The sequence below is a fragment of the Colias philodice genome, chromosome 10, assembly GCF_061535455.1.
Source record: "Colias philodice isolate Cphi_HAF_F1 chromosome 10, ilColPhil1 Martin Lab GWU primary, whole genome shotgun sequence".
Lineage (NCBI taxonomy): Eukaryota > Metazoa > Arthropoda > Insecta > Lepidoptera > Pieridae > Colias > Colias philodice.
The window spans coordinates 12,515,033-12,526,598 of record NC_143095.1 but is presented as its reverse complement, the minus strand read 5'-3'; positions in this window follow the sequence as shown (position 1 = coordinate 12,526,598).

Sequence of the window (11,566 nt, the reverse complement as noted above, 5' to 3'; positions counted from 1 at the left end):
GTGCATAGCCCAGTTCAATAGATATGAGAGGTGGCTCCCAACGTGATTTTCCTCGTTTTCTCCTAAACATGTTAGCAAATCCTCCTGAAATTGTTATCAAACGATAGATCTCGTTATTGCGCATCCGTAGACACCAAAATCGATAATATTTATTTACGGGTTGATTAATTATTCGAGGGAGAGATTTAGCGCTTTTGGAAGTGATTTTCCTCTACTACTCCTCAGCGGGTTTATAAATTTTCACAATATTAGTTTCAAATAAAAGTTCTTATCGATGCGCATCTATACATACCAAATTTAATGAAATTGAAGAAACGGTTAATAAAATATACGAGATAAGATTTTAACGCTAATCCGCACTATAAAACTCGGTTGAACAATAATTTTTATGTAGTTATTTTGTTATTTACTTTTATTTTTATTTTAGACACCCTGTTTATCACCATCTTTGAAGTGTTTTGGGTAAAAACAACAAAAACTTCTCGTACACAAATATAATAAAATAAAATAGGTAATGCTGTTTTAAATTTGTTATATTATGTAGTTAAATGTTTTATATTATAATATAGAAATGTAAAAAAAATAAGTTTTAACTACCTTTTATAACTACTATCCTCCGCAAGCAGTAATTTACAAGAATAAAGAATAATAATAATTAATTTTTAAATATTATATGTCTTAAGTGTATCTAAAAGATAAAAAAAACACTACGAATCCACACAATACATCTAAATAGGGTATATAAATTATAATATCATCTGATGTCGATAATTCGCAGATAAACTAAAAAATAATAATTAGCATGCCCACCCGGGCTCGAACCTCGGACCTTTTGTGTGGGCTTTAATCACAGAGTGCTGCTGCGTTTATTAAAGTTTTTCATCCGTCGCATAGATGGCCTTGTTTCCAAATATAAACATTTTCATTATATTATCTATCGGTAATCATAATAATACGCATAAATAGATAAAAATTAATTTAAGGTAGAATTTATTTTAATCATCATTTCTATAGTATTGTACTAAAAATGGCTTAATGGAGTGTTCACAACAGATCGTTCGATATAATTAATATAACTTGAGTAAGGTGATAATAGATGGCGGTAATTTATTTTTATTATTTCTGTATCTCACTATAATTATTTTTTCTCGAGTCCATATATTGTAGGGTCAGTGTGGCTACAATTACCTACCGGAAGGTTGGTTGTTTGTTCTTGGTCGTTTGGTCTCTCGTTCTCAGCGTTCTGCTCGCTGATCAATAATTAATTGATTAATTGATTAATCAAAATTAATTAATTAATTAATTAAATAAATTAATAACTCATAAATAATTTGTTTATTTCTGAGTTGTTAGAATTTTATTGCGGCCAGATGTGAATAAACACATCCTGCGATCATGCCGCCGCCGAGCGTGCCGCTGCTGCCGCAGCGACGCGCGACTCGTCCGCGCGCACTGGGCCGCAGGGTCTATAGTCGGTCGGTTGCCGCACTTGAAATGGGCCTGGACGCCATTGCTGCTTCCGGCCAGGCTGCAATCGTGGCCCGCTCAACAGCAACCGGCCGGCGTCCTGCGTTGATACCGGAACCTCTGTCAGGTGCCGGCGATGAATCGTTCCTGGCGAGTCCCCTGACGTTGTCGCCGGCCCAATCCACCGAATCAGTATCGTCGATTACTCGCTCGCTCACACCGAGTCGTCAACAGGCCTCGGTAAGCGCCGCCACACCAAATCCGGGCACTTTGAAGCGCCCCGCACAGGCACCACTGCCGCGCACTCCGCGCTTCCCCGCCCCTTTACCGGGTATTCCGGTGGGACGCTTTCCCTCCCCTCCACATAGAGTAGGAGAGAAAGCCATCACAACATCCTCGTCTCCGCCCACGCTGAATATGCCGATGATGTCACCGGGTTCTCCTATGGAAACCGGGACAATTGGCACTTCATACGCGAACATAGCCGCGTCTCAAAAATCCCCAGCACCTACACCCTCCACCTCCTCCGCCGCCGTTGCGCCCGCCGCGACCAACTCTACCTCGACTGCGACCGACACTACTGCCTATGCCTCCACCTCTGCTGCTGCCGGCGCCACAAGCGCCGCGCCCCCTACCAAACAGCCCAACCGCTACCCCCCGCTTATCGTGGAGACGCTGCCTGACTGGCCCACCCACTTTAGAGAGTTAAAGAAGGTCCTCGGGCATACCCCAAACGGACGTCCATTTGGCAAGGGCGTCCGCTTCATACCAAAGACGGACCAGGAGTTCCGACTCATCCAGCGCTATCTTACGCAGCTGGAGAGCAATACCGGAATCTCCTGGTTTTGCTACTCGCTGCCCGCTGAAAGAAGCGTTAAAGTAGCGATCCGCGGCCTGCCGGCTAACACAGAACCGGCACTAGTGGAGACAGAGCTGCGAGAGCTCGGGTTCATCCCAGAGCACGTGCGCGCAATCCCCGCTCGTCCAGGTAGGCCGGGCTGTTTGATGTTCGCGCAATTGCAGCGGACCCCGGATCTCATCCCAGGCATTTATGAGGTGAGCGAACTGCTCTGTATGCCTGGGATCACTATTGAGGCCTGGCGCGGCAGAAAGGGGCCCGCACAATGCCATCGCTGCCAGCAATTTCGGCACTCCTCCCAAAACTGCCACCGGCCAATAGCCTGTGTGCGGTGCGGTGAGAACCACCCGGCGAAGGAGTGTGAACGTCCGCGCGAGGATCCACCAACGTGCGCCAATTGTGGCGGCGCCCACACGGCTAATAATGCGAACTGTCCCATCTTCCGCAAGGAGACGCGCAACCGCCGAGCAGGCACCGTCGCACGCACTGCCACAAATGCCCGTGCGCCCGCAACAGAAGTCGATGCACCTGGCTCGCTCATGGCTGCCGCCAACCAGCCAGGGCCGTCGGGCAAACGCCGCCGTAAACGTGGCAAACGCACACAAAAGCGGCCACCAGCTGCACAGCCTTCCGCGCCACTTACTGCAGCGCCAGTCACTGCACCGCCTAGTATACCGCCTGCAGCAACCACCTCTAGGCCACGCTCTGCGCCGCCCGCTGCGCCGCAGCCTACCCAGCGTAGCAAAACGTCCAAGCCCACCGTGGTCGCCGCCCCCGTACGGGGGACGAAGGCGAAGCGAGTGATGCCGCTGGACCCCCGATTAACCAAAGTAATCAGCACCCTTAACCAGGTGCTGATAGCCATCCAAGAGCAGCGTGACCCAGTACCGCTGATCTTGGGCTGTATCGCGGAGCTTTGCGCCACATATGGCTGAGCTTCGCATTGCCTTTTGGAATGCCGACGGGCTCTCAGCTCAAAAAGCCCGTCTCTTCAAAACCCTGCTCTCCCAGCGCCAAGTGGACATCGGCCTGGTAAACGAAACGCACCTCAGACCAGTAGACAAGTTGAAGGTTTCCGGATACTATGTCTACCGGGAGGACCACTCCTCGCCGATCGGGACTGCTTACAGGGGATTAGCAGTCCTGGTACGTCGGAATCTTATCCACCAACTGCTGCCAGTACCTCAGTTGCAGTCGTCGTACGCCCTCGGCGTAGAAGTCTGCATAGACCGCCAGCCCACCCGTGTGTTCGCCTTCTACAAGCCGCCGCATAATCGGCTCGCAGTGGCTGATGTCCGAATCTTGCTGGACTCGCCACTGCCTACGATCCTCGCTGGCGACTTTAACGCGAAACACACGGCGTGGAACTCTAACACCGTGAATCCGGACGGCAGACGCCTCCTGGACGATGCAGACCGCCACGGCTACGAGGTGCTAGGACCAGAGGTCCCAACGCACTACCCGTACTATGCAGCCCACACTCCGGACGTCATCGACATAGCAGTTGCTCGTGGCCTCGTCGCCACACCGTCGCTTGACGTCCTGGATGACCACCTTATCTCCGACCACCAAGCCGTCCTCCTGACACTGGCAACGACTCCGTTGACGACATCGCTACCCTCTCCAAAGCATCGCCAGGACTGGAGAATCTTCACAAAACACATGGCTGAACATTCGCCGTCCTTCAAAGTAGAGAGCCCTGCAGACGTCGATCGACTCGCAACGGACCTCAGCGCAGTCATGTCCCAGGCGCTTCGAGAGTCCAGACTCGACGCTGCATCTACTCGTAAGAAACCCCAGGTCCCTGCCTACATACAAGCGATGATAGAGGAGAAGAGGAAGCTACGTAGACTATGGCAAAACCTGCGATGTCCGACCATGAAGACGCGGCTGAACGCTCTGGCAGCCAAGATCTCCGACGCACTGGAAACGGTAGCAGTCGAATCTTGGCACACCGCCATCGAGCGAGCCGGCGACGACTGGTCCGGCATGCACCGCCTTTGCCGCCTGCTCTCCGGGAAGCCGTCTCCGATTAGACCCCTCATGGCCGGTGACGGTACCCCACGTTACCGCGCCGAGGATCGAGCGGAGATATTTGCAGACCACCTGGAGACGCAGTTCATGCCTAACCCGACTACGAATGTGCAGCACGTAGAAACCATCGAGCGACACGTGAAGGATTACTTCGAATCGCCGATTCCGCCGACAGAAGACCCCGTCGTATTCTCTCCTGGACGAGTTCAAAGGATGATTCGACGAACTAAACTACGCAAAGCTCCCGGTCCCGATCGGGTCTCCAATGAAGCGCTGCGTCACCTTCCTCCGCGAGCCATTGCGACGCTGACGCGGCTCTTCAACGGAATCCTCCGTACCGGGCACTTCCCATCTCCGTGGAAGCTCGGCCGAGTCATCCTGATCCCCAAGCCAGGCAAGAATATAATGCTACCTGAGAGCTACCGACCCATCACTCTTCTGTCGTCTACCTCGAAAGTCTTCGAAAAGCTACTGCTGCTGCATATCACGCCTCATCTTCAGCCACGCGACGAACAGTTCGGTTTCCGTGCTGAACACTCCACCACTTTACAAGTGACGAGAGTACTGCACCACCTCGCTACCGCCTACAACAAGCGAGAACAGTCAGTCGCAGTATTTCTCGATATGGAGAAAGCGTTCGATCGCGTCTGGCACACCGGACTCATCTACAAGCTGTCCACGTCTACTACTCCGCGTCGAGTAGTTAAGACTGTGGCCACCTTCCTACAAGACAGGCGTTTTCAAGTGGCGGTTGAAGATGCTCTGTCCACTGAGCGCCCCATCCGAGCCGGTGTGCCCCAGGGAAGCTGCCTATCGCCCGTCTGCTATAGCAGATATACGGACGACATCCCAGTCGCAGGCGGAGCCATTCTGGCGCTGTACGCAGACGACGCAGCGTTTATCACCACCTCGCTGAACGCCAAACATGCATCTGTTAAGATGCAGCGAGCACTGGACGCGCTTCCCTCATGGCTGGAGGACTGGAGACTCAAGGTCAACGTGGGTAAAACTCAGGCGATTTCCATCGGTCGGGCGCGCATTTTGCCACCCCCGGTGTCTCTCATGGGCGAGAACGTCGAGTGGTCACCGAAGGCCAAGTACCTCGGTGTGACCATAGACAAGACCCTCTCGATGCGGCCCCATGTGAAAAACGTGGTCGCCCAGACGCGCGCCGTGCGGAACATACTCCGCCCCATGCTGGCGTCTCACCTGCCTCTCCGTACGAAGCTGTGCATCTACAAGGCGTACGTTCGCACGCGACTCACCTACGCGGCCCCTGCGTGGTTCGCGCTGACCAACGAGACGGACCGCAAGTCCCTGCGAGCGCAGCAGTCGCTAACGCTCCGCACCATCTCCGGAGCACCACGCTTCGTACGGAATCAGGTCATCTCCAGAGACCTGCGCATGGAGAGCCTGGACGACTTCGTTCGTCGCCTGAGTTCCTCTATGTTCGCGCGCGCCGACGGAGCGCGATCCCAGCATTTGCAGGGCATCGCGCCATACCATCGGCGACCGCCGGACATAAGAGGCCTACCACGTGACCTAATCTCCTAGGACACGACCACTTTCTCGCCGCTGGCTGATGGGCGCCCCCCGGCACTCTGCCGGCGGGCTCGACCTCGCTAAGCGGCGGTGAAGCACCCACGGACATTCCTCCCTGCTGCAGCTCGCAGATCGCCCGCGATACACGCGGGCTCGATCGCACTGCAGCAGGACACCTCCCGGACTCGACACCTCGGACCATTAGGTCCCACCCAGTGCCCCGCCTGTAGTTGCAGGCGGCGTTGCCACCACTGAAAGGGGCCGTCGCCCCGAACAGTTACCCCGAGGCCTGTGAAGGCCTGCGTGGAAGACCCGACTTGCTGCTTGACTTGCTACAATTACCCTTCATGGGTTGGTCTTAGGTTGTTTGTTTGTTCAGTTGTTCGGTTGTTCTGTTGTTCGGTTCTTTGGTTAAGTTATTACTTGTTTTTGGATGGTCGGTCTAAATTTTAGAGTTCAGAGTTCAGACCGAGCATCCAAGAGCATTGGATGGACACTATAATTAGTATTTTACTTTAGACTAAAACAAAATAATAATATAGTATCCATCGCAAATAGTCTATTGAATGAGACCCTCCAAGGGGGGTCTAGAGTGCGTGAGTTAGTAACGAAAGATGTTTCTTCGGAAACATGTCAAGAGTGCCTAGGTAATAAACATACTAAAACCCCGGGACACTAGGAGGAGCCCCGGAGTGGGGGGAGGGGGGGAATGGGTCCATTTTTTCATTTTTCGCTTAAGGGTGCTATTACCGATTTTTAACAAAAAACGCTATTTTACGGTACCATTTTAACTCAAAGCAATTACACGTGAGAACAAAGTAATATCTTAATTTAAAGATAATATATTCAGTTCTACGATCATCTTATAAAAATAATTGGAAGGACGGGTGTATCGCTCCTCGTCCCAAAAATAAAACGAATTAGAAAAAGATTATTGTGCGTGCACTGTCGTTTTCGTGATTTGAAATATTTGATACTTTTTATAAGAGTAAACTGTATAAGTTTCATATTCCAATTATTTGTAATTTAAAATTATGTTTTAAAAATTACCTTGCCTATGAGATGCTCTTTTTTATGGCCGTTGTTGAATAGATTGGTGGGGTAAAACAATTCAAGATGGCGTCGACGAAAATTTGACTTTTTTTCGTGATGGGTGTCATTTTCATAGTTTTTGGGGTAGCTATTAACGAATATGAGGTCAAAACTGAAATCCAAGATGGCGCCGACGAAAATTGTACATCTTTTCGTCATGGGTGTCATTTTCATGGTTTTTGGGGTAGCTATTAACCAATATGAGGTCAAAACTAAAATCCAAGATGGCGCCGACGAAAAATTTGACATATTTTCGTCATGGGTGTCATTTTCATGGTTTTTGGGGTAGCTATTAACGAATACGAGGTCAAAACTATAATCCAAGATGGTGCTGACGAAAATTTGACTTTTTTTCGTGATGGGTGTCATTTTCATGGTTTTTGGGGTAGCTATTAACGAATATGAGGTCAAAATTATAATCTAAGACGGCGCCGACAAAACTTTTACATCTTTTCGTCATGGGTGTCATGTTCATGGTTTTTGGGGTAGCTATTAACGAATATGAGGTCAAAACTAAAATCCAAGATGGTCGTCGAATTTCAAGATCGCGTCATGGTAATACTGTCGCATTATGGAGCAAGGCGGCGATTTTGGTATCTATGAATCTCGCCAAAGAAAATTCACTCCTGACACGTTTTCTCGGCACACACGTTCTTTTTTATTTTATTCTCTTCGTTTAAATGTTTTAGATAAACTTTATTTTAAATAAAGTTTAGCGAATAAATTTAAAGTTAATAATAATATCTGTCAGAATATAAACACAGATGATGATTGCCACAAAGTTGCGTTTTATATTACATTTCTAAATTCTAAATATCGCTCATTTGCGACAAGAACGTGTTAACGAGCATATGTATCGTTATGGAATAATGATACAGTAGAATCCGTCGCATCGCGCTCTACTTGCTGCTAAAACGCGATATTTCTAGCTCCAAAAATGACCGAGTTATGAGGGAAAAGGTCGGCGACTATCGGTTTAGCGAAATCTCTTTTCGCTCTTGAATTTAATGCAAGAACGGTTTAAGTCAGTTGTCGCTGCTCCCTTGAGAAGGAAACTGCTGCCCGATTGCGGTAAAAACGTAACAGCTTATTGTATCACGGTTTTGCTGAAAGGTAAGTACAGCTTTTTGTTTTTTTACTGATTTATATTTGCAGCTATAACGGGACATTTGTATGTGGGTCATTATTGTAGTAAAAATAGTATTCGCATGCTACGGTTTACATAGGATTGTCCCGTTGTTGCTGAAATAAACAATGTTTTTTGTTGGTTAATTTAAGATGTTCCGTTACAGTTGATAATAAAAGTATAAAATGTTTGGTATTTATGTTGGTTATCTCAAGTTAACACATTCTTGATAAAAAATAATACATTTTTACAACGAATACGCTACAATGTTGCATTATAAATGATAAAAATGTTGTCTGATTACTTAATTTATTTTTCAGATGGAATCACGGTCTAGGAAGCTTGTAAATCTTGTACGAGAAAATATTCATTATTTTATTTTACATTCACTTAAGTTAGAAAAACGAAAAGATCATACCGATTCTCGAAATAAGAATGAATTAAACAATCAATTTATTTAATAGCATAAACGAGTAAAAAATACCACTGGATAAAGAAAAATGAAAAAAAAAATGTGTGCGTGTACTAGAGTACACACGTAAGAAGTGAAACTTCTTTATGACCTTATTTTTCAAAAAATAATTTACTATCTACACTAATATTATAAAGAGGAAAACTTTGTTTGTTTGTTTGATTGATTGTAATGAATAGGCTCATAAACTACTGGACCGATTTTAAAAATTCTTTCACCATTCGAAAGCTACATTATCCACGAGTAATATAGGCTATATATTATCACGCTAAGACCAACAGGAGCATAGCCACGCGGGTGAAACCGCGCGGCACAGCTTGTATACAATATTACAGAAATACGTTAGTCTAACACGCTCGTCGCTTCGCTCCTCGCTACCTATTTAAATACAGTCAAAACCGTTTATGGCGACATCGTTTATAACAACATACCGGTTAAATTGACCAAAATGAAAGGTCCTTGCTGAATGTTATATGACCGCCTTATCGAAAACATTGGTTTTTACGGCATTGTTTACTACGACATACCACATTTGGTTAATATTTTTGGAGAATTATATCTGTAGAACGACCGGCTCAGCTGTATTGTAAACAATTTGAATAGGTAACTGTATCCACATCTGGCACAGTATAATAGTCAATGGCTATTATCGTAAAAGTAATCAAAGTTTAGGGTCTTTTGTAATTCTTAGAAACAAAGCACATGCATATTTTGATTGGACATAAAGAGTTTGAGGTTTATTCTTATAAATCGACGTCCCCCGCGAATAATCCGGTAATGACCTATTACGGGGTTCTTCATGTTATGCGTTTTTCGGCATCTAGAAGTTAAAATACACCATGTAAATTTTTTTCAGAATTTTTCTATCTTTATTTACGAAGATATAAAAAACTACGCGTTTATTCCATAAAATAACATTAAAATGTATTTGAAACGAATAATATGGTTTTAGATCTTTATGAAAAATAATATCAATATGATTTGACAGTAAACGTTGTTACGATATTATTCAGGTAAAAAGTTTTCTACATTATTTAATTAAGTGCCTAGTACAGCACTTATTCGGGGTTTTATTAAGAAATCGATTTCCCGCTACTTTCATTATGGAGTGCAAGTATGCAAGGTATTTTTTTAAACACTCTTTCTATTACTGAGCAAATGAATACACAGCCTTAGAAAAAATTAAAATAGATGAAAGTTTGATAGATAAACGAGGCAGGCATCAGAATAGACCACATCGAAACCTTCATCTTCATCTTCATTAGATGCTGGTCGTCCGACTCAGGTTCTACCTGCTGGCCAAAATAAGCCCCCATCAGTATGGCTTCATGCCACAGAGGAGCACCGACGACGCCCTCTATAGACTAGTGAGCCACATCAGAAATAAGAGGGAGGAGAAGAAGATTTCTGTTGTGATATCTCTAGACATAGAGGGAGCCTTCGACAGCGCCTGGTGGCCAGCCATAAAGGTGCGGTTGGCCGAAGTTGTGATGGAAGAGGTGTGAAAGTTAGGTGTGCGGGTGTGGAAGTGAGTAGAGAGACCAACAAGGCGTGCGTGCAGGGTTCCATAGGTGGGCCGCTCCTGTGGGACCTCTTGCTGGATCCTCTGCTGTGGATGTTAGAGGAGATGGATGTGTTTTGTCAGGCTTTTGCCGACGACATTGTGCTAGTGTTTGATGGAGATACTGCTTTAGAAGTAGAGACGAAGGCAAACTGCACATAGAGGAAAATTGACGAAAGGGGTGTCAGAAATAAACTAAAATTCGCGCCACACAAGACATGTGCCCTGCTCTCGACACGAAAATTAAAATTTGACAGGCCACGACTTGTAATGGGGAGTGTGGACATCCAATATTTCGAAAGTATTAAGATACTGGGCCTTACTATATTGATGGCGGCCTGACATTCAACGCCCATGTCGGGAGCGTTTGCAAAAAGGCAATCGCCCGTTATAAGCTATTAGCAAGAGCAGCTAAAGTAAGTTGGGGGCTTAACCCCCAAGTAGTTAAGACTATATATATCGCAGTTATATAACCGACTATATTGTATGCATCAGCAGCGTGGGCACCCAAAGCGGAAAAGATGGGGGTCCAAAAGAGGCTTAACACCGTTCAACGGGGTTTTGCCCAGAAGATCTGCAGAGCATATCGGACTGTCTCTGAACTCTGCGATGCTGTTGGCTGGGATTCTCCCTCTTGACCTCAGGATACTCGAAGCTTCGAGGCTTTATGAGATCAAGAGGGGTGTGTTGCACCCGGCGGAGTTGAGGGACAGGGAGATGAAACGAATGGCACCCGCGATACGGACCCACATACGGCAGAGCAGGTAGAGCTGGGGTTTGGCTTGATAGATGCCTATGCCGACGTGGTTAACAGCCACGTCTTCAGGGTCTATAGGAACGGCAGCAAGATTGCGGCCGTCGAGTCGGAGCCGCCCTTTCCGGAAACCGGATTACGATCTGTGTCCTGTTTCATTCGTCAAGCTTATTTTGAGACAGGATACGATCAGCGAATGGGATAGGAGATACGATGTAGGAGGAACGGCCGGAGTCACGAAGCCCTTTTTCCCAAGCGCTGCTGCTGTATACAAGGTAGTCGCGAAAAAGACATCACACACCACACCACACAAGTACTGACTGGTCACGGCGGATTCGCCTTCTGTGAGGTTCTGATGAACTGTAATAGGACCATAGTATAATTTTCATGATTGTGTAATCATGTGTAATAATAATAAAATAATAATAATAATAATAAGCCTCTCACAAATCTAACTCCACGTCCGGTACGAACACCTGTTACCACGTGAGGGGCGGACATTGGCAGCTTTCATAAGCTACACACTAACCAATGACTAACGGAGCGCTAGTAAAGTAGGGTTATGCAATGCGTTTAAGAAGTACACGTATACTACCCCAGGCGGGTACCGAAGCTAATAGTGGAGGAGAATCCCGCCCTGAGCCATCTGGCTCAGGCAG